Raw genomic sequence first — 23,901 nt, 5'->3', positions numbered from 1 at the left:
GCTTCTCGCACAGAAGTTCCAGGCCTCAGCCCTTCCGCCATGCCACTGCCATGCCAGGGCCTTTGGAAACGCCGGCGCCCAGCCCCACGCACACTGTCCCTGGCCTGAACTTTCTCCGGCACAGCCCACGCTCACCCACGCCCCCCAGGGGAAGATGTCAGATGTCCACTGGACACCTTGAGGACACCCCCTGGCTGCCAGCTGCGTCCTTCAGGTGCCTGGCTTCTCTACACATCGCAGGCCTGGGCAACTGCCCCTGTATACCCAGGCAGGGCACACGGGGTACCCTGAGCCCTGGGGCAGTTCTCACAGCTGCCACTCCTCCTCCCAAGGAAGGTCGCTGACCCCTAAGCCAGGAAGGAGAGGAGGCAACCGCTGAAGCCATTTAAGGAGGGAATGTCTCGTTCTGCCTGGTAAAAGAACACAGCAGCAGGGCTGGGAGGGGCGCTGAAGCTGAACAGAGCAAAGGGCCTGGGGGAGGGGGGGCTCAGCCCCAGCAGCCTTGGGGAGATAGGGAAAGCAACAGATCCGAACCTCCTCAGGTCCTCCTCCAGGCCTCTGGCTACTTGGTAAACTTGCAACCAAGACCTCAGCCTGGAGGGAGTGGCATTCAGCGTAGTGGTTAAGATGCTGGTTAGGGGACCGTGTCCCACTAAGGAATGCCAGGGTTGATTCCTGCCACGTCCGGCTCCTGACTCCAACTCCCTGCTAACGCAGGCCCTGCAAGGCAGTGGTGATGCCTGAAGTAGTCGGGTCTCTGCCACCCGTGGGCGATCCAGACTGAGTACCCAGCTCCTGGCTTCAGCCTGGCCCAGCCACAGCTGTTACATCTGGGGAGCAACCCAGTGGCTATGAGCTCTCTGTCTGTCCTCTGTCTCTCGGCCTCTCAAATAAATACATAAAAATTTTTAAAGTTGTCAGCTGACATCAACAGTGGGGAAAACAAGGCAACAAGAAGGTGGGTGTGGAAGGGCATTCAATACAGGATTCTGAAGCATTCCCGCCCCGCCCCACCATCAGTTCTTCCTTGCTCCAGCCCCTGGGAAGGTCAAGAACTCCTAGGAAGAGCAGTGACTAATGATAATGAGGAATCTCTAACATTTACTGAGCCTTCACCCAGCTGCTTTACATGCACTACTTAACTTTTAAACATTACCTTATTGAAATGCAGAGAGGCAGACAAGAGATCTTCCATACACTGATTCACTCCCCAAATGCTCCACAGCACCTAGGGCTGGGCAAGGTCAAAGCCAGGAGCCCAGAGCTCCATCCGGGTCTCCCATGTGGGCGGCAGGGACCCAAGTGCCTGAGCCATCATTTGCTGCCCCGTCGTATGCACATTGGCAGGAAGCTGGACTGGAAGCCGAGCTGCCACACAAATTCACGGGAGCCCAACATGTGATGCCGGATGTCCCAAGGAGCCTGTCAGAACAACTCCTAAGAAAGTACTTTTGTTATCTCCATTTTACAGATAAGAGAGGCACAAGGAAGTTAAGCAACTTGCCCAAGGCACAGAGCCTCTAGAAAAGTCAGGATCTGAAACCAGACTCTCCAGCAGCTGGATTCCCATCCAATGCAAAATACGGAGTCACGGTGACATGGTCCTTTCTGTTTCCGGGAGAGAATGGGGGTCCGGCCTTGCTCTCAGCCCCACACCCTGCCTCCAGGCCTGATGGGTACCAGGTCTGCTTTAAAGAACACAGCTCCTGCCCAGGAAAGAGATCAAAGAGACAGCACCGCTCCCCACCCCCAACACAAGTGTCCCACTGCTCTGTGCTCCGAGAGAGCAAAGTTCTCAGGCCTCCCCGTCCTGCCCATCCCCAGTCTGCAATGTGCTCACACACGCGGGTCCCTATTGGTCAGAGGAGCAAGGCAAGCTACTGGGACGACAGCACAGGGCCCCTGCTGAGATGCCACCAGCGGGAGAGGAGCTGCTGCTCGCTCTTCGCCCCCCCCCTCCCCGCCGTGGGGATCATAGGTCAAGTGGGACTCCCTAGTGAGGTGGAATCCAAGCCCCGCCCCGCCCCACCCACCTGCAGCCACACCTGTCCACTGCACCCCACTTTTTTCACTGCCGGAGTTGGAAGCAGGACCACTTTGTCCCAAGCGTCAAGGGGGAGTGGCCTCCAGTAGGGAGCCAGGGGGGCCTAGGACTAGAAGCCCCTCTCTCCTGAGGGCACTCTACAAAGCACCTCCTCCCTGTCCCCAGCTCTCTCCAGCTTCCCTAGTCAGACTGGGAGCCCACAGGAGTGTTTGTTGTGAATTCAGGGAGTTGTTGCTAAGGAGGGAAGGGAGGGAGGGGAGGAGGGGGCTGGCAGGAGGAGAAGAGGCTGTGTGTGTATGTGTGTCTGCCTGGGCTGTGTGTGTATGTGTTGAAAGGAGCGGCCGAGAGCCGCCATAAAATGGCCTTAATAAAACAGTCCTGGGAAATGGGGAGTAAACTAAGTTCACAGAGAAAGCAGATAGCTACTAGCCAGAGATAAGGGCTACTAGCCAGAGATAAGGGCGACAGAACATCCTGGTATGCACATAAGCCCCCTCCCCTGTGCTTGTTCAAGCTTAACAAAGAAACCGCGAGACACGTAGGGCACGTAGCCACCCCTTTCTGCTCTTCAACGACCCCCTCCCCTTGTCCAAGCTTAGACACGTAGGGCACATAGCCCCGGTTTCTGTTCTCTCCTCCTCCTCGACGACCTCCTCCCCTTGTAGTTACCCAATAAACTTACGCCACCCTATGGTATGTTAATTTTGTGGTTTTGCCCCTTAAAAGCTGTGTGAGATAGCTGCTCGGGGCTCCTCTCGCTTGCTTGCTGCTTGCAGCAGCAGGGGGCCCATTTGCGCAAATGAAATAAAAATTACCTCCTGCTCTATTGCATCGTCTGGTCTGGAGTCTGTGTTTCTGGGGTCGTCACAAGAGGACACCGCTTTTGGGGTCCTACATTTGGGGGCTCGTCCGGGATTTGGGGGACCCCAGACTCCCACACTCCATCGGCCTGACGGAGGTAAGTTTGCTTACTTGTGTATTATTGTAATTGTGGTTTGTACTGTTTGTCTTTGTCTGCCAGGGCGACGTGGAATCCGTCCTGGGGCGCCTGTACAGGCTCAGTATTGACTGGACCAGTGGGGGAGACAGACGTGTCCTGAGACCCCTGGTTCAACCCTGGAGGACGCTCCAGTGGTGGTCTGGGAAGGAGGGAAAGAGGGAATTTCCCTTCTTCCAGGGGAGAGCCTGGCCAGATGGCCGCTCCCTTCTGATAGTTTCGGTTTTGTCTAGGTCTGTTGCCGCTCGGCTTGTGATTTGTGTTCTGTGTGTCACTGTTTTTGTTGTCCTTTATTTCTTACTGTCTCCCCCATCTGTTTTTATTGTTGTGTTTGATTGCTAGATGTATATTTGTATGAAAAATGTGTATTGTATTCTTATGATGTGTTAATTATGTCTACTTCTCAATGCAACTCTAGGGCCAAATGTAAGGACAAATTTTTGGAATGGAGAGGCTTGTACCTAGATTTGGCTCTGGTAACCAAGAAACTTTGCTGCCGAATGACCTTCTCCTGCTCCTTGGGAGCCTGGCCAGTTCCCAGGGAGGAGGATAAAGGAATGTTTTCTGATAAACAGGTGGGCATGCTTCATGTCTCGGCTCTCTGGCCAAGACCCGAGATGGGACGCACTGCTTGCCTAAAATCTTGGCAATGAGCCACCCTTGTCCTTGGGGGCTTTAAGGGGGAGCCGGAGCAAGCCTCTGCTGCTGCTGTTTCGTTTCGGGGGGAACACGCAGTCAAGCTGAATGTTAAATGTGCCCGTGATGATTACTAATAATGTTTAATTCTCAGTATGGATCCTTCTCCGGAGCTGTGTGAAGATTGCCTAGTGATGCCCACAGTACTGTAAATTCTACAAAACATAAGTACAACGTGGACATGATCAATTGGCTACTGTGATTGAGGTGTTCTGTGACAGTCCCTTTAATGAGAAATTAACAAAATGGATTAATAACAGGACATTCAGGACCTGACACTCTGCTTGGTATGTCATTACAAAAATCATCAAGGAGGGCTATGCCTGATAAATGAGGGTGCTATAAATGTGGGCAACAGGGACATGAACAAAAATTGTCCAGAAATCAAAAATCAAAATAAGGCTCTTCCTGGGATTTGCTTCCAGTGCTAAAGGGGAAGGCATTGGGCCAATAAATGTCACTCCAAAACTGATAAAGAAGGTAATTCATTAAAAAACAGAGTTCAGGAAACTGGAAGCGGGGCCAGCCTCAGGCCCTCCCTACAGGGATCAGTGGACCATCTTGCTATAGTATCATTAAAGCAATGGAGCCATGTTTATTGCAACATTCTGTTAATCTATGCTCCTTTACCATCTTTCCTGTAAATAATTTTAGTGTGCACTACAAGGCTTGCAGCGTATTTCTTGTGGATTAAACTAAAAGTAACTAAGTCTGTGCACAGCAGACAGCTGAAAAGTAATTTACTGTCACAAATTGGCATAGTTGGCAGGATCCGCAAGTATGCAAAGCAATGCCTTTCTTTAAAAGAAAAACTGAAGTTGCATGTGTAACCTGTGATGTTCCTGGCTGGAAAGACCTTCAGTTCGCCTCTTTGGTGAAGGAATGGGCTCTCTGCTCAGAATCGAGTGAGAATTGGGATGGCAAGTTACAGAGTGCACAGCCTCCACAAGTTATTGAGGTTTTGCTATCAGTGCCGGTGGAAAAGGGGGATGAACTATAGGCTTTGGGGAGGTGAAAATGGATTTTGTTATCTGCATACTGATGCATGTGTAAGCAATTAAAAAAATAAGTACAGGATAAATGTAAATTGGGAAAAAGAAAATGCTGCCCTTTGGAGTCAAACTGCTAGATAGTGGTAGAAAAAAATTATATCAAGCTCCTGTACTGCTGCCGGGGCCAACTAAGGTTATTCAGTGTAAACAATACAAAATTCCAGGTGGACATAAAAAAAATCTAAAACAGTAAAAAATTATCTTAGTGCTGGAGTGATGATTCCCATAATCACTAAAAGAAATTATCTAATTTGGCATGTTAAGAAATCAGATGAAACCTGAAAAATGACTGTGGATTACAGGGAATTAAACAAAGTTACTCTCCCATTGACTGCTACAGTCCCAGATACCATCATTTTGATGTAAAAGGTCACAAACATAAAAGCGTGTTCTTGATAAGGAAAGTTAAAAGAAAGAGATACTTTTAAATAAAAAAGGGATATGATTTGTAAAAATTGTTTATAAAAGGGGGGGGAGAAGAGAAAGGTTTGAGCAAGTTACAGAAGGTGTGAGAAAGTCGCAAAATGTTATGGGAAGAAGAAATCTTTGGTTATTTTCTTTGACATAAAATCAAAATCTGATCCTCTGTTAAAGCAATGAGTTAAAGTAATCTATTATGTTCTCTTGATGTCTCTGTTAAATTCTAACTGCTTAAAAACAGCTGTAAAAAGAGCAATGGTAAAATGGAGGGATCCTATCACCAATCAATGGAATGGACCTGATCCAGTACTGGTATGGGACAAGGGCTCCTAAGGGATGGGTTTTTCCGTGTAACCAACATGCCTTTCTGCAATTGCTCCCTGGGCCGTGTGGCCCTGATGCTAACATCTGTATTTACAGCAGCGGATAGAGCAGTGGTGTGCTTTACCTGAAGACTACAATAACAATCATCCTAATAGGAGAGGACACTGCCCTTGCCATGGCTGCATCAGTAGTAAGTGTTCCTGGACTGGCTTTTGGAAATAATCGTGGACTATGAAGGCTTACATGTTTGGTGACCAAAGCAATCAATCTTACTGCTACTGTGCTATCCAATATAGCCAAAGAATTGGATCAAGTTCACTCAGGAGTGCTTTTAAGCCATGCAGCTAACAATTACTTGCTGTTAAAAAAATCATATAAGTTGTAAATCTGTACCTGGGGGATGTTATTTTAACATTACTAACAATGTGCCATATATAGAGTCTGTTATTGATAAACTTAAGAGTAAAATGCAACATATGTTTATTACTAACCCACTATTCATTTGAAGGGTTTCAATGGATTCATTGGTTATTAATGTTGGCTGGACTGCTACTGCTTTTCCTACTTTGTATGGGATGTATTCTGTGTGTTCTGCATTTTATGCTGACTTCGCTACAGTATGAATGGACTGAGATTCATCATTTAAAACTTCGTACCAAGCCTCCTTTGTAATCAAAATAATTGATATTTGGCTGTATGTTTCATCTCTCACCTAATGTTGGGCTGGAATGGTACTCAAAGACGGGTAAGACGCTCAGCATCCTGTACCAACCTAAGACAGGGCTCTAGGCCAAGCTGCCAGAGTTACCGATGACGGGTAAGGACAGAGATGACTGAGGGCAACCTAAGACAGAGGCCATTCTCAATTTAATAAAAAAAAAAAGGAGGAGATGTGGGGACCCATGGCTGGCCATGGGCCCACATGCTAAGGCCTGGCTTGCTGATCATTGGCATTAGTCCTCGCGCAACAGTATCAAGCCCTGGCCACCAGTGACCGTATTGAAACCCCTCATTAATGGCACACAATTTTAGGATTAAAATTAGTTCAAAGAGAAAATGGGGGAATGAAAGGAGCGGCCGAGAGCCGCCATAAAATGGCCTTAATAAAACAGTCCTGGGAAATGGGGAGTAAACTAAGTTCACAGAGAAAGCAGATAGCTACTAGCCAGAGATAAGGGCTACTAGCCAGAGATAAGGGCGACAGAACATCCTGGTATGCACATAAGCCCCCTCCCCTGTGCTTGTTCAAGCTTAACAAAGAAACCGCGAGACACGTAGGGCACGTAGCCACCCCTTTCTGCTCTTCAACGACCCCCTCCCCTTGTCCAAGCTTAGACACGTAGGGCACATAGCCCCGGTTTCTGTTCTCTCCTCCTCCTCGACGACCTCCTCCCCTTGTAGTTACCCAATAAACTTACGCCACCCTATGGTATGTTAATTTTGTGGTTTTGCCCCTTAAAAGCTGTGTGAGATAGCTGCTCGGGGCTCCTCTCGCTTGCTTGCTGCTTGCAGCAGCAGGGGGCCCATTTGCGCAAATGAAATAAAAATTACCTCCTGCTCTATTGCATCGTCTGGTCTGGAGTCTGTGTTTCTGGGGTCGTCACAAGAGGACACCGCTTTTGGGGTCCTACAGTGTCTGCTTATGCATATGCGTGTGAGCCTGTGCATGTGTGTCTGCTGTGTGTGTATCTGTGCATGTGTGTGTCTACATGTGTGTAAACTTATGCATTGTGCAAGCTTATGCATATGTATCTGTATGTGTGTCTGCTTATGCATGTATGTCTATACATGTGTGTGCATGTGTCTGTGCATGTCGGGGGGGTCTGTGTGGGTGTGCGCCTCTGCCTACACGGGGCAGAAACCACACTGAGGTGGCTTTGACTCAGCCAGAGGGGGCCAAAGCCAATAAGGGGAGCAAGGAGCAAGTACTTGGGAGGAACAGGAAATAGTACCTTGCCCTCCAGGGTGATCAGGCTGAATCTCCCGCCTCCCATGGGGGTGGAGGAGACAGGGAGGAGGGGGAGGGAGGACATTAAGCTTGGAGAAGGGCTGGAACCAGAGGAGTTGGGCTGGACCCAGCCCACCCAGCCCCGCCCCCACTCCCAGCTCCAAGCAACCAGGTTCCAGGTTGTTGAAGGCTACTGGCCCAGCGGCAGCCCCAGAAGGCCTCCCCCCGGGGGGTGGGGGAGGGAAACGAAGGGAGAAGTGGGAACAGAGAGCCAGGAGGGAGCCCCAAAGACAAAACAGCCGAGCAGGAGGCTAAGCCGGGGTGACGCGGCCACTGCGGACAGAGCAGGAGGCTGAGGAGGACGCACGCAAGCACACGGACCTCTCACCTCGGGACTAGTGGGTGTCAGGCTCAGGCTCGGGATGGGGGCTCCCTGTGGAGAGAGGGTCACAGATGGAAGCTCCCACCAGCAATCCAGGCCCCTGCTCCTCCCAGCCCGGCCCCAGCCCCACACCCAGCACATAAACATGTACACACGTACACACCGCCTGCAGCTCCAGGAAGTCTCTGGGCTGCTCAGACACCCCACCACCAACAGGACTTCTGTGGATTGGCTGGCAGCCAGGCCTGACCCAGCTGCCCCACCATGCCACTCCCCCTCCCTATCCTGGAAGCAGGAAAGGAGAAGGCACTGGAAGACCTCCGTGCTCCCAAGAGCTTGGCCCCACAGGGAGAGAGGAGGGGCGGAGGACTCCCATGGCCTGGCCTGAGAGGGGAGGGCACTGGGGGGGACCTGGGGAGCCGGGCTCCCAGGGCCAGCCACCCCTGGAAAAGAATGGCTATGGCTCCAACATCACAATGATGGCTCCTCAGCTAGGGCCCTGGTCCCCTTAAGACACGAAGGCCTGGGGCCCTGGTTTGGGTGGGAGGGCCAGGACCCAGGGAGGCAGCAGAGGGGAGCTGGCTGAAGCCCCCACGACAGGCGGAGGGAGGCTGGTGGCTGGGCTCAGTTTGTACTGGGGGTCAAAGGGGAGTTCTTTTCCGAAGAATTCTGGGAGAGAAGCCAACTAGAGCAAGCTGCTAACCGCCCCTCCCTTTCTCTCACTGCACTGGGGGTGGGGGTGGGGGGTGTCCCTGCCAACCAGACTTAACCCTCTCCAGCCTACTGCTCCCAGCCAGGCTGGAGTTGCTGGGCAGGGGGCCTGCAGCTGGGCTCGGCTTCCAAGGCTAGGGGGCAAGCAGCACAGGGCATCTGCCAGCACGCGGCTGGGTCCACAGGCCCCATCTGGCACTGCCGGCCCCGTGGCCACCTGGGTGACTTTTCTGGGCTCATCTCCTGAAGGTGTCTGCAGTGACGTGTGTGTGCGTGTCTCAGAGACAGACATTGAGAAACAAACTGAAAATTCCTTGCCAAGGCACTCCCCATGCCGGGTCACTGAGCACTGTACCAACCTGTGCCTCTACCCCTCCCTTCCTCCCTCTGCACTCTGGGACCAGGGGCTGCGGGGGGAGTAAAAGGGAGAGCTTCTCCTTGTGACCACCTCCTGTGCTTCCTCCGCTGGCTCTGGGCCCCCACAGCCGGTGTCCTGGCCCTCTTCTCCTGCACTGAGTTGTTCACATACTCCAGTCGTAGCCTGGGACCCCAGGATGGGAGACTGAGTATGATAATGAAGCTTCCAGCACCTTTATCCTCGCAGATGTAACTCCATCATCACCATCCTGGCCTTGGCTAAACCACCCCACCCTCTTCCTCCCCTCCTGCAGATCACTGTCTGGCTGCAGCAAGAGGCAAGGAGGTTAAACAGCAGGAAGGACTTTCCAGGCCCAGGGCTACAGTGGCAGGCGGCCCCTCTCGCTGCTCCACGGGCTGTACATATGAGGGTCCTGTCTTGTTTTGTATTTGTCCCTTGCTGGAGAGGTCTGCATTCCTGAATGTCTGTACAATTGTCCCCAAGCCCTCTGTGAAGCAAGTAACCCCACGGGTGGACGGTTCCCTGCCCTGCCCCTGTATGTCATCAGAACACAGAATGGGGAGGGGGCTGGTGGGGACACCTCAAAGTGCTGGGTGTCCACAAGGGGTGGCACGAGCTGGTGTATCCCAGTCTCCCTGCTCCACGGCCCACTCGCTCGCTCTTCAAGGACCACAGAACCTGCCAGAAGCCTGGGCCCCACGCCAGGAAACGTCCCTATCAACAGGCAGAGGACTGCGCGTCCCAGGGCGCTGTGGGAGACCTGTGACCGCACACGCCAGCCATGTTCCCAGGAAGGAGGAGAGAGGCGAAGGGACGGGCAAAGCCCTGCACACACCTCAGAGAGCCACGGCCAGCACACACTCCCCACACACAGCCCCTGCCACAGCGAAACAACCGCCAGCTCGTCAGGAGTGACCCCTGAGACCCAAAGGGACTCCCACACCATGGAGGCAGACCCGAGAGCTCAGGAGACACACAGAAGTGACACCCACACGCGGACACACACAAGGTAGTACGTGGGCCACGTGCTGGCGCACAAACTCAAACACGCAACCTTGCAAGGCACAGCGTGGGGAGGGGAGTCGGGCGGGTGGGGAGTGCTCAGGGATTTCAAAACAATCCTGGTTTCGAAATGCTGGAAATGCTGGATTCAGGGCCATTCCCAGTTGAGGCTTAGAGGGGGCGGGTGGAGAGCAAGGGGGGGAGGGGAAGACAGGCCAGCAGCCTGTTTCCCAGAGCACTGCAGGAGGACAGGGGCTGGACGGGAGGAGTCCCAGCCCCTGGGGAGGGGGCCTGGAAAGAGCCACCAAGGTCAGGAGGGGCAAGGAGGGGCAAGGAGGGGCAGGGAGGGACAGGGAGGGCCTGGGCTGCTGGGGAGGAAGCCACAGGGAGGCCCCGGCTCTGGCCCTGGACAGGGAAAGCAAGGAGGTGGGGGGCGTGCCTGTACCCCTTCCCCATCAAAGCAGTGGCGACCAGCTTCTCCCCTCCAGAGTAACACCCTGGCCCCTTTTCCCCAGCAGCCAGCAGAGCCCCGGGGGGGCTGAAAGCTAAGACTCAGGGACCCCGGTTTTCCAGGGCTCTCCACTCTCAGAGCAAGATGGGGGCGTCCCATGGGCACCCAAGGCTTCCTTCCCCTCCAGAGAGAGGGTAGACCCTGGGGGAGACTGAGTCAGGGCAATCCGCTCAGCACCCAGGAAGTCGCCCCTCCCAGGGCAGCCAGAATGCCCTTGCTGCCCCTCCCCCAACCTCCAGGGGAGGTCAGGCCAGGCTGGGGGTGGGGCTCTGGAGGCCTGGCCCTGGCACCCAGCGGAGGAGATTCCAGGCTGTAACTCCAGGCCGCCTTCAGGGCCACCAGTCCAAGTGACATTCAGGAGCTACCGTGCAGCCGGGGGCCCTTCTTCCCTGAGCCGCTGAGCCCCTGGTCCTGGCCGCCCAGCCCCCTGGCTCCAGCTCCGGGACTTAGAGGACGGGACTTAGAGGACGGGCTTGAGGAAACTCAGGACCCCTCTCCCAGCCCGGGCTGAGCCCCGGCTGAGCCCCTCTGGCCAGTGGGGGCCTCCTCTCTCAAGGTCCCACAGGCTGGCTCTGGGTGGGCAGCTGTTGGAGCTGGCAGGCAGGGGCACAGATGCCAAGCCGGAGCAGCCAGGCGTACAACAGGTTGAGCCAGTCCTTGGAACAGTCGGCCCCACCCCAGGGAGAGCGGGCCTGGCAGAGGCTCCCTGCCCGCGGCACCCAGCCTGTGCCCGCTTGGCTCCCACGGCTGCCCACTTTCCCACGGTGCCATCCCCCTCCACCCTCTCCCCCAGGTCAGCACCCGGGCAGTGCCCAGGGCTCTGGTACAAGAAAGCCCAGGGTGCCGTTCCCTGTCAACCCTGGGTGCCCAGGCCCTGCCGGCGCCCCAGTCTCAGCAACCAGGAAGCCCGGGATGAGTGACCCAGCAGCAAGGCAGCAGGAAGCCCAAAGTGCGCCCCCCCCCCCCTTGCAGGCCTCTGCTGATCCTGGAAAGCCTGGATACAGACACCCTGGCTCCCAGGAGCTGCCTCGGGGCTCTGGGACTGGACCGCAGCCTGTGGTGCCAGAAGCAGTAGGTGGGTACCCCCGGCCCTTCCTCTTAGACTCCCTGGGGGGAGGCTGCAGGCCTGGGTGACTGTTGGTTCCCTCCACTCCTGCCAGAGCTGCTGCTGTCTGCCACCTAGGTGCTGCTCTCCCACCCCACTCCTGGTCTCCACTGAGCTCCATCCTAGCCGCTCCCCACCCCCTACCCCGGCAGGCAGCCCCCCTTTAATCTAAAGCAGGTGCCAAGCGTTCCAGCCCTTGCTGAGTCGACACTGCCACCCGCCAGGTCTCTGGCCTTGGTCATGGACTTGGTCATGGACATTGAGTACACTGCCCAAGACTCCTCCATAACCCAGGAGCTAGGAGCTCAGCAGGGTCATGGGGGCCCAATGCAGGGTCACTAGGTCCCAGATCACCACCGGTGTGCTCACCACTGGCTGGCCAGCCTCAGTGCACCAGCAGCCCCCCAGGGCCCTGTCATAGCCATAATTAGAGACTGTCTCTAGCCACGGGACCCTGCTACCCTGGGCACAAGAGTCACTGTAGATTCAAGATGAAAGATATTCCACCCCTCCCCAGCATCCTTCTCAACACGAACCCCTAGCCCAGCTCCACCAGGATCCACGCAGGTAAGCAGAGAACCCCGAAAGAGGTGGCCAGACGCTGGCCTCCAAGGCCTGGTCCTCCAGGGCCAAGGAGGCAGAGGCCCCCACCCCCGGGAGCCAGCACCTTTCTGACACCAGATGCCCTGTCTCCCTCCCTGCCCCATTCTCCCTCTGTCCTGAGGCTTCTACCAGCAGGACCTCTGGAGTGACACCAGGAAGACAGGGCCCGAGCCTGCTCTTCCCCTGGGGCCATGAAATTGTGGTCCTGACCCAGAGGAGACAGCCCAGCCTACACTGGGGGCCAGCAGAGGAGCCGGTGGCCCAGGTCAGGAAAAAGTAGCTGCTCCTTGGAGAGCTAGGGAGAGGGGAGAAGCAGGCAGTGGAAGCCCGCCTGCCCGCCCCAGAGGTCTCTCTTGGAGAGAGCTGCTCAGGGCCGGTCGCAGGGTTGTAGCAGGTACAGTGCGCAGCTGGCCCTCCTACGGGAAGGGTCCGCGGAGCCTGGGAGGGAAGGCGAAAGACCGAGGGGGCCCGGGAGCCCCCTTCCCAGGGCAACACTCTTCCTCCTGGCAGCAGCCGTCCCCCAGACACAGACACAAACACACACCCCAAGCAGCAGGCAGACAGGAGGAGGAGGAGGGAGGGGGTGTCAGCACAACCCGGAAGGAAGGAAGCTGGACAGACAGACAGAAGCCGAGCGGGGCTCCGCTGCTTGGCGCAGACACCTTCCAGCCGCCCCGCTTCTGAGCACTCGTGTCTTCCTCAGCCCCCACGAGGGAGGAGAGTGGGGCAGACCTGGCCTCTCCGGGCAGCGCAGGGATGGGTCGTCCCCCCTCCTGTGGAGTCTCACTTCTCTCCCCCACATTCTCCTCCCCAAGGACCCCTGTGGACCAAGGCAGGGGCCCCCTCCCTTCAGCAGTGTGGGGACACCTCCAAGGAACTGTGGGACTGCCCTACCCCCACCCCCACCCCCAGCCAAGCCCACACCACTCAGAATCCCCAGCAGCCACAGGCTCTGCTGCTCACAGGCAGTGGCTAGGGGCAGAGGGTGGCCCCGGCGCTCCCCCAATCCTAACCCACCTCCTTCCACTGGCTCTGCAGCCCAGGGGAGGAGGGCTGGGGTGCTGAGACCCACGGGATGGGGGAGCCTGGGAGGGGACTACATCTCCCAGAAGCCCCCAGGGCAGGGTTCCCCGCTCCAGCTGGCCCAAGGCCGGCCTTGTTCTCTGCGCTAGGGTGGCAGGGTCCCCCTGCTGCCCCTAAGCCCTCCTCTCTGGGCTCTGGGGCTGCCAACCTGATGGGGTGCCCAAGAGTAGCCTCTGCCGGCCCTGGGGGTGTCCCCCACCCCTTAAACAGCCTGGGAGTGTGTGCCAGCAGGCAAGAGACAATCAGTCTGTGTTTCCCCCTCCCCAATTCAAACTGGTGCTCTCTTCTTCGCACCTCTGCTGGCCTGGCATGACTTTCGCCCTCGCCCCCAACCCACCCCTCACCTCGCGCGGGTCCGGTGGTCCTCACGCCAGGCCGGAGCTGGACGCCATGACCAGGTCAGGGTCGGTGGGTGGCTTGGGGTCCTTCTGATTCACAGTTGGAGGTGCGGAGAGGGCGGGCAGGCGGTGATCTTTTGATCCTGGACGCCTTGATCTCAATCCCAGCCCGGCCCGGGAGAGGGTGTCCGGGAATCGCGGGGCGCCTGGGTTCCTGCCTCCCAACTGCGGAGCATGGTCGTGGGCGCCGGGCAGCGGCGGGAGAGTGCGCGCACCCGCCCGGGCCGGGGCTCGGGGCTGGGGTCTCGGCCCCGAACCTCAGGGCTCCGGCTCCTGCTCCTCCTCCCTTCCTTCCTTCCTTCCTTCCTTCGCCTCTTCCTTTCACTTTCCCCGAGGCCCGCGGGGACGGCGGGCACGGGGCGGGGAGGGGGCTGTCTGGGCGCTTATTGTTGGTCGGACGCCGAGGGTCCGGGTCGCAGCCCCCTGGCGGCGCGGCGCCGGGGGACCCAGGCGTGCGGGCGTCCGGCCGGCTGGCTCCGGGCGGCGGCGGTGGTGCAGCGGCCCCGAGTCCGGGGCATGTCCGGCCACTGGCTCCGCCGCGCGCCGCCGCCTCCCCGGGCTCCCCTGCGCTGCCGGAGCCTCGCTCGCCCCTCCGCTCGGCTCCTCTCCCCAGCCTGAATAAGCATCGGGGCTCTCTGGCTGCCTCCTTCTGCCTTCATACCAGAGCCCGGAGAGGCCCCTGTCAAAATAAGAGCTCCCCCATCTCGCTCGCCTCCTCGCCCGAGCCGGCTCCCCCAGCCTCCCAGCGGTCTGACTCGGTAAGGCGCCCGGCCGGCTAGCGGGAGGCAGGTTGGCCCGGGGGCGGGGAGGGGGGCTCTGGCCCTCCTCTCCTCCCCACTCCCGAGCAGGGGAGGAGCATCCCAGGCTCGGCTCAGGAGAGATTTGACAAGCCTGGCCTCCAGTCTGCCCTGATTGGTAGGAGTGGGGGTTGCCTGGACACCCGCGCGCACCCAGCTCTGGGTCCCCTCTGCTCCTGTACCCACCCGCATCCAGGATGCGCTGAGCATCTCCTTATTCGTGTGTCTCCTGGTGGACCATGAGGTCCTGGAGGACACAGATGATCATTTTCATCTCGGTCCTCAGCAAAGCTGAGTGGATGCTGAGAAATTGTGGAAGTGAAACCTTTGTCTTCTCAAAAGAGCTGGCTCCTAACCTCCAAGTGTCAGTCTCTCTCTTTCAATCACACACACGCGCCCTATTGCACCGTGGATGCAATGCAAAAGGAACTGTAAAGCACTTTTTGAAAGCATATGGTCCCATTACACAGGTGAGGAGACTGAGGCGGGCCTTACCGAAGGACTTACTGGGGGGGGGGGGTTACACTAGAAAGTGGCGAGTCCAGAGCTAGAATTTCCATCTCCCTATCCCAAGTCACTTTCCCTCCATCCTACTGGTCTCGACCCCTCCTCCCTGGAATGATCACCAGGTGACAAGCGTTTCCTCGTGCTTTGGAAACTTGCTTTGGATACCAGCAAGTGTATTTAATTGCTGCTCCCCTGCCACTCCGCACGGACGGTCTCCCGGGGTCTCCAGCCCTCACTGACCTCCCTGCCTTCTGACCCCTGTCACATCTTTACCCCACCCAGGACCCAGATGCTGGAACTCCTTCCCCTGAGCCCGTGTCTGGTCGCCACCAAAGACTCCCTGGGGCCTCTGTGCTCCTCACAACAGGACTTCAGGATCTGATGCATCCACGGTGCGAGCCGCCGGGCACTGGGCAAGCTCGGGGGAGGCCGACCTGGAAAGACGACCTCCACCCACCCAGCCCAGCTTGTGTCTGACACATCACAGTCTGCAAAGTCCTTTCATGCACACAGTGGCAGGATCCTGCTTTGATCCACGAAGAGAACTTTACAAGTGCCTGCTGACTGCTGTGCACGCACCGCGTTAGGTCACGGGTGGGAGCAGCACGATCCTACCAGGTGGGAGGAAAAGAGAACCGAGGTCCGGAGAGGCGGAGCTCTGCTGTGGGAGATCCCAGCACCTACACTAGTGCCTGGTCCGTGGAAACAGGCGTCAATTTCTTCTCTCTGCGGCGTCCCTGGAGGATAATACAGGCCACAGTTCTCAAACAGGATGCTTCTAGAAGAGCGCACGCACAGTCTTGCATTACATACATGACCAGCCACGTGGTCATATGATGCCCTTGGCACGAGCCTGTTCCTCATAGGCCCAGAAACCGGGGTTTGTAGGGGTGCGTGATGGCTAGGTTCTAAGGGGGTCTCTTACATACGGTGCGCCCGTCCTGGGGAGCGGCCATGTAGAGCGCTCCCCTGGGTGGGGCTGTGACTCACTGCCCCAGCGTAGGCTCCAGGTTGGGATGCCGAGCGGACTGGGGGCAGCCACGAGTTCTGGGTGGGACCCGGGAGAGAGCGAGGAGCCAAAGCAGACAGGCTGAGGGCAGCCCGCGGCGGGAATCGAGCGGCTCCCTCTACTGGCGAGCGGGGGAACCGCGGCGATTTCGGTGTATCTGTGTGTCACTGAGTCACGAGGGGTGTCACAGGTGTGTCAGCGAGTGGGGGGTGCCAGCGCCACGCGACGCCTCGCTGGAAACTGGGGCGCGCACACCTGTCACGCTTACTTAGGGCCTGCAGAGCGTCTGAGATGGGGCACCCCGAGTGCCCGGCGTGGCTGGGGCGCACGGCTGCCCGGTCGGTTCCCCTCACTGGCCCCGCGCACAAGCCAGGGAAGACGCGAGGGCTCCAGGCCGTGAGGACCGTTCCCGGTAAGGGACTATCCCATCAAACAACCGGGCGCCCAAGAAAGAGTTAACCGCGAGCCCCACAGCGACCGCAGTCATTGGCTCAGGGCGCTGTCCGTCAGCGTGCTGGGGGCGGGGCTTGCGGGGCCGCCGCCGGATCGCCCGGAGCCCCTCACTTGCCCCTCGACCCCCACATCCTCTCACGGCTGGGCTGCTCCCACACCCCCATCTTGCTGGCGACGCCTCCCGGGCCCTGGAGGAAGAGCGGACCGGGCCTCCTGGCGTCCCCCACTCTCTCCAGCTGCCTGGCTTCCCGACGGAGGGTGATGATTACATAACAGAATTGCCGGGCAGCCCCGTGCCAGCGCCCCTCCTCGGAGCCTGCCCCGGGGCCTGGCACCTGCCGCGCAGAGCCTGCTGCGCCGCCGCCCCGGCGGGAGACCCCGGGCCCCCAGATGGCCCAGAGGCCGAGTCCCGAGGCGCGGCGGGCGCCAGGCTGGCAGCCGGGCCGGCGCCCCGCAAGGTCTCAGGGTCTCGCCTGCGGTCGGGTGGCTTCGCCAGCGCCTCTCTCAGACTGTGGGACCCACCTGGCCCCCTCCAACTTGAACTTGGAACTCGGGAGCCAGTAAAGGTGGGGCCAGAGGGCGCTGAGGCCAGGGTCGGAGAGGGAGAGGAGTTCGGAGACGCCGCGGGGGCTGGGCGAGGGGCCGGCCGGGGCGGGGGGGGGGGGGACTCTTATCCTGACAGGGCTCCCGCCTTCCCCGACTGGAGGGTTTGGAAAAACTGAGCAGGCAGCCAAGGCTTGGCTGGAAATCCTGCAGCCCACCCTCCCGGGGACACAAAGCTGCGGGGCGGGGGCAGGGCGGGGGAGGAGAGCGCGACCCCGCGGAGGGCAGGGCCTCTTTTGGGGCTGGGGGCCCAGGGGCCAGGTCCCCGGGGAGGGGGCTCCTGGCGCTGTCTCCCTGCTGTCTGCTTCCCCCTTCTCCTCTCTGCCCCCCTCCTCTGCGGCCTCCTCCCCCTCCCCGGCTCCAGTCTTGCAGATTGCGGGCAGACTTAACTCCTTGCGTCCCAGCCTGGCGGACTCCGGGGTGGGGACGCTGTGGGAGAGGGGCTCCGGACCCCGCTCCCGCCCGCAGCTGAACACCTGGTGGCCCGGAACTCGGGCAGGTTAGGGCCGGGAAAGGCTGTCCCGCGCAGACCCCGGCCCCAGCGGGCTCCCCGGCGCACCCTGAACGGCCTCCCCGCCCAGCTCGCACTCTCCGCGTCTCTCCCTCCGCCCTGTGTCTGCCCTCCTTCTCCCCGCCCCGACCGCTGACTGCGGCCCAGGCCCCCGGCAGCGCGACGGCGAGGGGAGCCCGCGAGTCTGGGTGCCCTAGCAGCCTCGGCGTTCTCCCCCGCGTCCGCCGCCGAGGCCCCGCGCAGGTGACCACAGCTCCCGCCTCGCTCGCCCCCCAGCGGGGTTCTTCCACCTTTCCGGCCATCCCCAGGGGCGGAGAGTGCCAGTCTCCCCCGGAGACCCTGACCTCACCCTGCCCCAGCCCCTCCCCTGTCAGATGTGCACCCCCGAATTCTTGTGGGAACGACTCTGCCTGAGGGAGACGCCTCGGACTCGGCCGGAAGGGGTTAACGGAGCTAGCCGGCTCTACGTGAAAGCCAGGTGTGGTCCCGCCCACCTTGGCCGTCAGGTGCGTGTGGGTGGGAAGAGGAGGGACACTGACCTTAAGGACGGCTCGTTTTTTTTCTCTTGCCCCCTGGTGGCTAGACCTGGCTTAGCAGCCGCTGGCAAAAACATGCTCACGTGGGGATTCGCGCAAGGACGTTGGGGACAGCTAGAGGGTCCTTCCCTGAGAACTGCACCGTCCGAGGGAGGGAGAGCTCTCCGGGGAGGAAGAAGGGAGCTCGCAGGACCCCTAACCTTGCTGTCCCACACAGCGGACTGCCCCAGCCACTCCCAACAGATCCCTGCCCTAGCAACTCCGCGCCGCGCGTCCCAGGTGCCCAGACAACCTGGAGCCGGGCAGAAAGAACACAGAGGATGCAGGCCATGCCCTCCGAAGTCGCCATCTAATAGACAGGGACGCGAGGGAGTTGCATCCGCCTCTCCTTTCTGCGGCCCAGGCCCGCCTCCAGCTCACATGCCTCCAGACCCCAGAATCCTGCAAAGCCCTGGCCGGCTTCAAAGCTCTCACTGGCAGTCCTGTCCCCTGGAGCTTCCCGCCCTCCAACCAAGCGGCCTTCTGGGTTCAGATCATCAAAAGATCCCCCCTGAGGGATTGTGGGTGCTCACAACCACTGCCTTTCTCCCCAACAGCCCTCCCAGATTGGCAGAGCCCACGGTCACCCAGGGCCAGGCCGTTGCCTCACTCACTCCCCTGCCCGCCTCCCTCTCAGATCTCCTGTGCGGGCAGTGCTGCCCCTACAGGTCGCCATACCCGACTCAACGTTTGCCTTCCCCTCCCCTGACCAACTCCGCCCATTTAGTCCTACCATGTGCTGGGCACTGCTTATGCTTGTGACAAGACATATGAGGTCCTGGCCCCCCTCACAGCCTGGTTGGAGACTGACAGCCAGTAACAGGCAGGCTCAACTCAGTGTGATGAGGGCTTGGGCACACTCAGGGGAGATCTATGTCCCAGACTTGGGACCCCAGAACAGGGAATGACATCGGAGCGGAGACTTCTTCCAGCCATGGGTGTGGTTCTGTTCAGGCAGGTGGTGCATGTCGCTGGGGGCCTCCAGACAGAGCAGGAGCCCAGCAAGAGGTCTCAGCCAGAGACCTGTGGGGCTGCATTCCCACACAACCCATTTCTCATCCATTCAATCCACATTCCAGGAGGAGGCTGGCCTGGGAGTCCAGTACATGTGACCTTGGCCTAGGCACTCCCTCTCGCCGGGCCTCTGTCTCTTAACATGTACAAAGGAGTGAGTGTGTCTGCAAGGCCTTCTTCACCCTGCAGAGAGAGATTAAATGGCAAGCTAGAGAGAGAGAAAACTGCTTGGCTCCAGTCCACTTGGGAGGACGGAGTTCATAAACCGGAGCAGGGCCCCTGAGGAAGTCACAGCCAGGCACCTCTGCTTGCCCGACGCCCCACCTTGGTTGTTCTGGGTGCTGGGAACATTGAATTCGTGCCCTTAACTGAAGGCTGGGGGACAGTGCCCACAGGACATGCTTAGTTGCTGCATGAATTTGCTCTTATATGCAGTACTGTAGAGCTGCTACTTGCAAAAGATGGGGAAGGGACTTGGGTAAAATCACGTGACGGCCGGCGCTGTGGCTCAATAGGCTGATCCTCCACCTGCGGCGCCGGCACACCGGGTTCTAGTCCTGGTCGGGGCGCCGGATTCTGTCCCGGTTGCCCCTCTTCCAGGCCAGCTTTCTGCTGTGCCCCGGGAGTGCAGTGGAGGATGGCCCAAATCCTTGGGCCCTGCACCTGCATGGGAGACCAGGAGAAGCACCTGGCTCCTGGCTTCAGATCAGCGTGGTGTGCTGGCTGCAGCGGCCATTGGAGGGTGAACCAGCGGTAAAGGAAGACCTTTCTCTCTGTCTCTGTCACTGTCCACTCTGCCTGTCAAAAAAAAAAAAAAAAAAAAATCACGTGGCTGGGAAGTGACAGCTGGCAGAAGTCCCCAGGCCTCCTAATACCCCATCCAGACTCTTCCACAACACCACTGGGCCTCTGGTATCCAGCGTTCCACTGGACTTCTTCCTGTGTCTGGCTTATTGCCCTGGGCGGCCAGAGGATCTGGGAAGGCAATCTGGACATCGACCCCTCCCCTCCCCCAGCCTGAAAGGGTGCTCAGAAACCTCCCGTCTCCCAGGCCCCTTTTTGCCCCCTCATCACGACCCTATTCACGTGCATGTCGCTCACTGGCTCCCAAGAGGCATCTCTGGACTGTGCACAAAGCGGGGGCAGGCATGTACTGAGCCCCAGGCAGCCTGAAGCCTGCTCTGTGGCCTCAGGCAAACTGATTAACCTCCCTGGGCCTCATGTCTTCACCTGCCAGGAACCGTAACCTGGGGCTGGCTCCCAGGCTGATGGTTAAGACGCAGGCTGGGATGCTTGGGTCTCACGTGGGGTGCCTGTCTCCTGCTCCTGGTTTCAGCTCCCTGCTCACGCGACCTTGGGAGGGGGCAGTAATGGCCCCAGTAGTGGGATCCTTGCCACCTACAGCTCTGGGACAGCCTTGACTGTTGTACAGTGAACCAGCAGACAAGAGTGTTCTCTCTCTCAAATAAATAAAATTTTCAAAAATATTTGTGCAAAGATCTTTAACTTCTCATAACCCCTGGGGCACTGGTAAGTTGAAATCCCAGTTCAGGAAGAGTTTTTAAAAGGTTGGGGCCAGTGCTGTGGCGTAGCAGGTAAGGCTGCCTGCTGCCTGCGGTGCTGGCATCCCATATGGGCACCAGCTCGAGTTCTGGCTGCTCCACTTCCAAGGTTCAAGTCCTGGCTGCTCCACTTCCAATCCAGCTCTCTGCTGATGCACCTGGGAAGGCAGCAGAGAATGGCCTTAGTGCTTGGGCCCCTGCACCCATGTGGGAGACCCAGAGGAAGCTCCTGGATCCTGCCTTTGGACTGGCCCAGCTCCAGCCTTGTCTATTTGGGGAGTGAACCAGTGGATGAATGATCTCTCTCTCTCTGTCTCTCCTTCTCTTTCTATAATGTGTAACTCTGCCTTTCAAATCAATAAATCTTTAAAAAAAAAAAAAAAGATACAGCTCTGAGGCCAGTGTTGTGGCACAGTGGGTCAGGCCTCCACTTGAGATGCCAGATCCCATATAGAGCACCCACTGGAATCTGGCTGCTCCTGTTCCTATCCAGTTCCCCGCTGATGCACCTGGGAAGACAGCAGATGGCTCTAGTGCTCAAGTCTCTGCCACTCAATCTGCCTTTCAAATAAATTTTTAAAAATTTAAAGATTTTATTTTATGAAAGGCAGAGTTACGGGGAGAGAGAGAGATCTTCCATCTGTTGGTTCACTCTCCATATGGCCATAATGGCAAGGGCTGGGCTAGTCCAAAGCCAGGAACCAGAAACTCCATCCAGGTCTCCCACGTGGGTGGCAGGGGCCCAATCACTTGGGCCATCTGCTGCTGCCTTCCCAGGCACATTAGCAGGGAGCTGGAACCAAAGTGGAGCAACCAGGTTTCCAACTGGTGCTCATACAGGATGCCGGCATTGCAGGCAGCAGCTTAACCCACTGGGCCACTAAGTAAAAAAAAAAAATTTTTTTTTTTTTTTGGACAGGCAGAGTTAGACAGTGAGAGAGAGAGAGAGAGAAAGGTCTTCCTTCCATTGGTTCACTCCCCAAATGGCTGCTACGGCCAGCGCACTGCGCCAATCTAAAGCCAGGAGCCAGGTGCTTCCTCCCGGTCTCCCATGCGGGTGGAGGGCCCAAGCACTTGAGCCATCTTCCACTGCACTCCCAGGCTACAGCAGAGAGCTGGCCTGGAAGAGGGGCAACCGGGACAAAACCGGCACCCTGACCGGGACTAGAACCTGGGGTGCCAGTGCCCCAGGTGGAGGATTAGCCTAGTGAGCCACGGCACCGGCCAATATTTTTAATAATAATAATAAAAAGAGCTCTGAGTAAGGAAATGGTAAAGCCTAATGCTTCTGTCTGTGGGGTCCCATGACCTCAGGGCCACATCCATGGTAACTGCTGGACCATGGCACTGTGTCTGGGGTGTTGACACCCCGGCACCAAGCTGGGTGCTGTGACCGTCACAGAACTTATAAGTTGGGCTGACGCCGCGGCCCACTAGGCTAATCCTCTGCCTGCGGCGCTGGCACACCAGGTTCTAGTCCCGGTTGGGGCGCCGGATTCTGTCCCAGTTGCCCCTCTTCCAGGCCAGCTCTCTGCTATGGCCTGGGAGTGCAGTGGAGGATTGCCCAAGTGCTTGGGCCCTGCACCGCATGGGAGACCAGGAGAAGCACCTGGCTCCTGGCTTCGGATCAGCGCGGTGCGCCAGCTGCGGCGGCCATTGGAGGGTGAACCAATGGCAAAAAGGAAGACCTTTCTCTCTGTCTCTCTCACTATCCACTCTGCCTGTCAAAAAAAAAAAAAAAAAAAAAAAAAGAACTTATAAGTTGAATGCACTCTGGGTCTGCCCAACCCAAATACATACGTGTGTCGGTGAGTGGCCCAGAAAGAGCAAACAGGAGAGGAACCCGGATCTTGGTGGGAACAAATCTCAAAGACCAACTGCCAAGTTCAGATCCTTTCTGATGTTCAACTCCCTGCCAACATCTCTGGCAAGCAGTGCATCATCCGGAACAAGCGCAGGAGTGGAGACCGCACGGACGCCCGAGGCGGCCCCTTCCCTTTAGGAACATCTGGTTTTCCTCGCTCTGAGCTGAACTCCGTCTCCTAGCACTCTCCACCGAGCCAGCTCCGCTTGGGGCTGAACCCGCCCCCCAGCAGTCCCCCCAGTGGAAGACTCATTCCTCCCAGAACAGCCCTTCAATACTTGAGCCCTGGGGACTCCTGCCTTCCTCTGCTCTGGCCCGAACACTCCCATCCCACCAACCAGTCACTTCCAGGATGACACCTGACCAGCTCCTCAGGCAGGACCATCCATCCTCTCCTTTATTCCAAATATCGTCTCTCCAGTAATACAGCTTCACATTGACTTCGCTTGGGGCCGCCCAGCGGGTTAAGCCGCTGCCTGCAATGTGGGTACCCCTCATCCTCGCTGCTTCCAGTTCAGCTTCCTGCTGATGCTCCCGGGGAGGCAGCAGACCCTGCCCTCCGTGTGGGAGACCAGGATGCAGTGCCTGGCTCTTGGCTTTAGCCTGCTCTAGACCTGGCTGTTGTGGCCATTTAGGGAGTGAACCAGCAGATGAAAGCTCGCTCTCGCTCTCGCGCTCTCTCTCTCTCTGTCACTTTGCCTTCCAAATAAACAAATAAATCCTTTAATACAAATTGAATTTGCTTGTGGCAGCCAGGTTATGCTGATGACTCGGCTGACCATATTAAAACCCCTGATTCTTCTCCACCTGAGTGCTTCTACGCCGTGTCTGGCCCTGGGCATGCTGACATTCCCATCATTTCATCTTGTTGGGTCTACCGTTCTGTACAGGGGGATGATTTTTTGATCTTCTCTGTCCTTCGATGTTTATGATCCCCCAGAAATGTGATACTCTATTTTTACACAAGCTGTTGGTAAAGACACTCAACAGGACAGAAATGGAGACAAAATCCAAAAGCACACAAATGTTCTTCTGGTTGATACCAGCTCTTGTCACATTGAGAAGTCTCAGGGATGTGACTTCGCAGATGGGATGGAATCAGGTTATAATGATCCTCAAAAGTCTAATGGGGGACAACATTAGGTGCACAAGTTAAGCCCCGCTTGGGATGCCTGCATCCTCTGTCAGTCTCTGGGTTCAACTCCCGGCTCTGCTTCCAGTCCAGCCTCCTTCTAATGTGCATCTTGGGAGTCAGCTCAAGTACCTGGGTCCCTGCCAGCCACGTGGAAACCCGGATTCAGTTCCGAGCTCCTGTCTTCCGTGTGGCACAGGCCTGGCTGTGGTGGGCTTA

General features: G+C 57.8%; 1 protein-coding gene and 1 long non-coding RNA gene across 7 annotated transcripts in view; one reads left to right on the top strand and one right to left on the bottom strand.

Moving 5' to 3' along the window:
• The window catches only part of BCL9L (BCL9 like), a 37,104-nt gene extending 22,323 nt beyond the window's left edge, over positions 1–14,781 (bottom strand). For 2 of the 5 annotated variants that reach the window (XM_070079467.2, XM_070079475.2), the window contains exons 1-2: positions 13,602–14,780; positions 7,870–7,914 (exon numbers count right to left, since the gene is read on the bottom strand). The gene's annotated coding sequence lies outside the window, so the exon portion shown is untranslated. Of the gene's footprint in view, positions 1–7,862; positions 7,915–13,601 lie in introns of all 5 variants that reach the window. The other 3 variants (XM_070079473.2, XM_070079474.2, XM_070079481.2) reach the window with 3 other exon arrangements.
• On the top strand, positions 7,930–13,595 carry LOC149128555 (uncharacterized). Of its 2 annotated transcripts, none has more exons than XR_016234862.1 (3): positions 7,930–9,962; positions 11,439–11,541; positions 12,089–13,595. It is a non-coding gene; the product is annotated as an uncharacterized LOC149128555 (long non-coding RNA). The 2 variants fall into 2 exon arrangements; XR_016234860.1 differs by lacking the exon at positions 7,930–9,962 and adding an exon at positions 10,019–10,264.
• Positions 14,782–23,901: the final 9,120 nt, after the last annotated feature.

This window comes from Oryctolagus cuniculus, chromosome 1, assembly GCF_051225735.1.
Source record: "Oryctolagus cuniculus isolate XC-2025 breed Fujian yellow rabbit chromosome 1, ASM5122573v1, whole genome shotgun sequence".
Taxonomy (NCBI): Eukaryota; Metazoa; Chordata; class Mammalia; order Lagomorpha; family Leporidae; genus Oryctolagus; species Oryctolagus cuniculus.
This window is presented reverse-complemented; position numbering and strand designations above follow the sequence as displayed.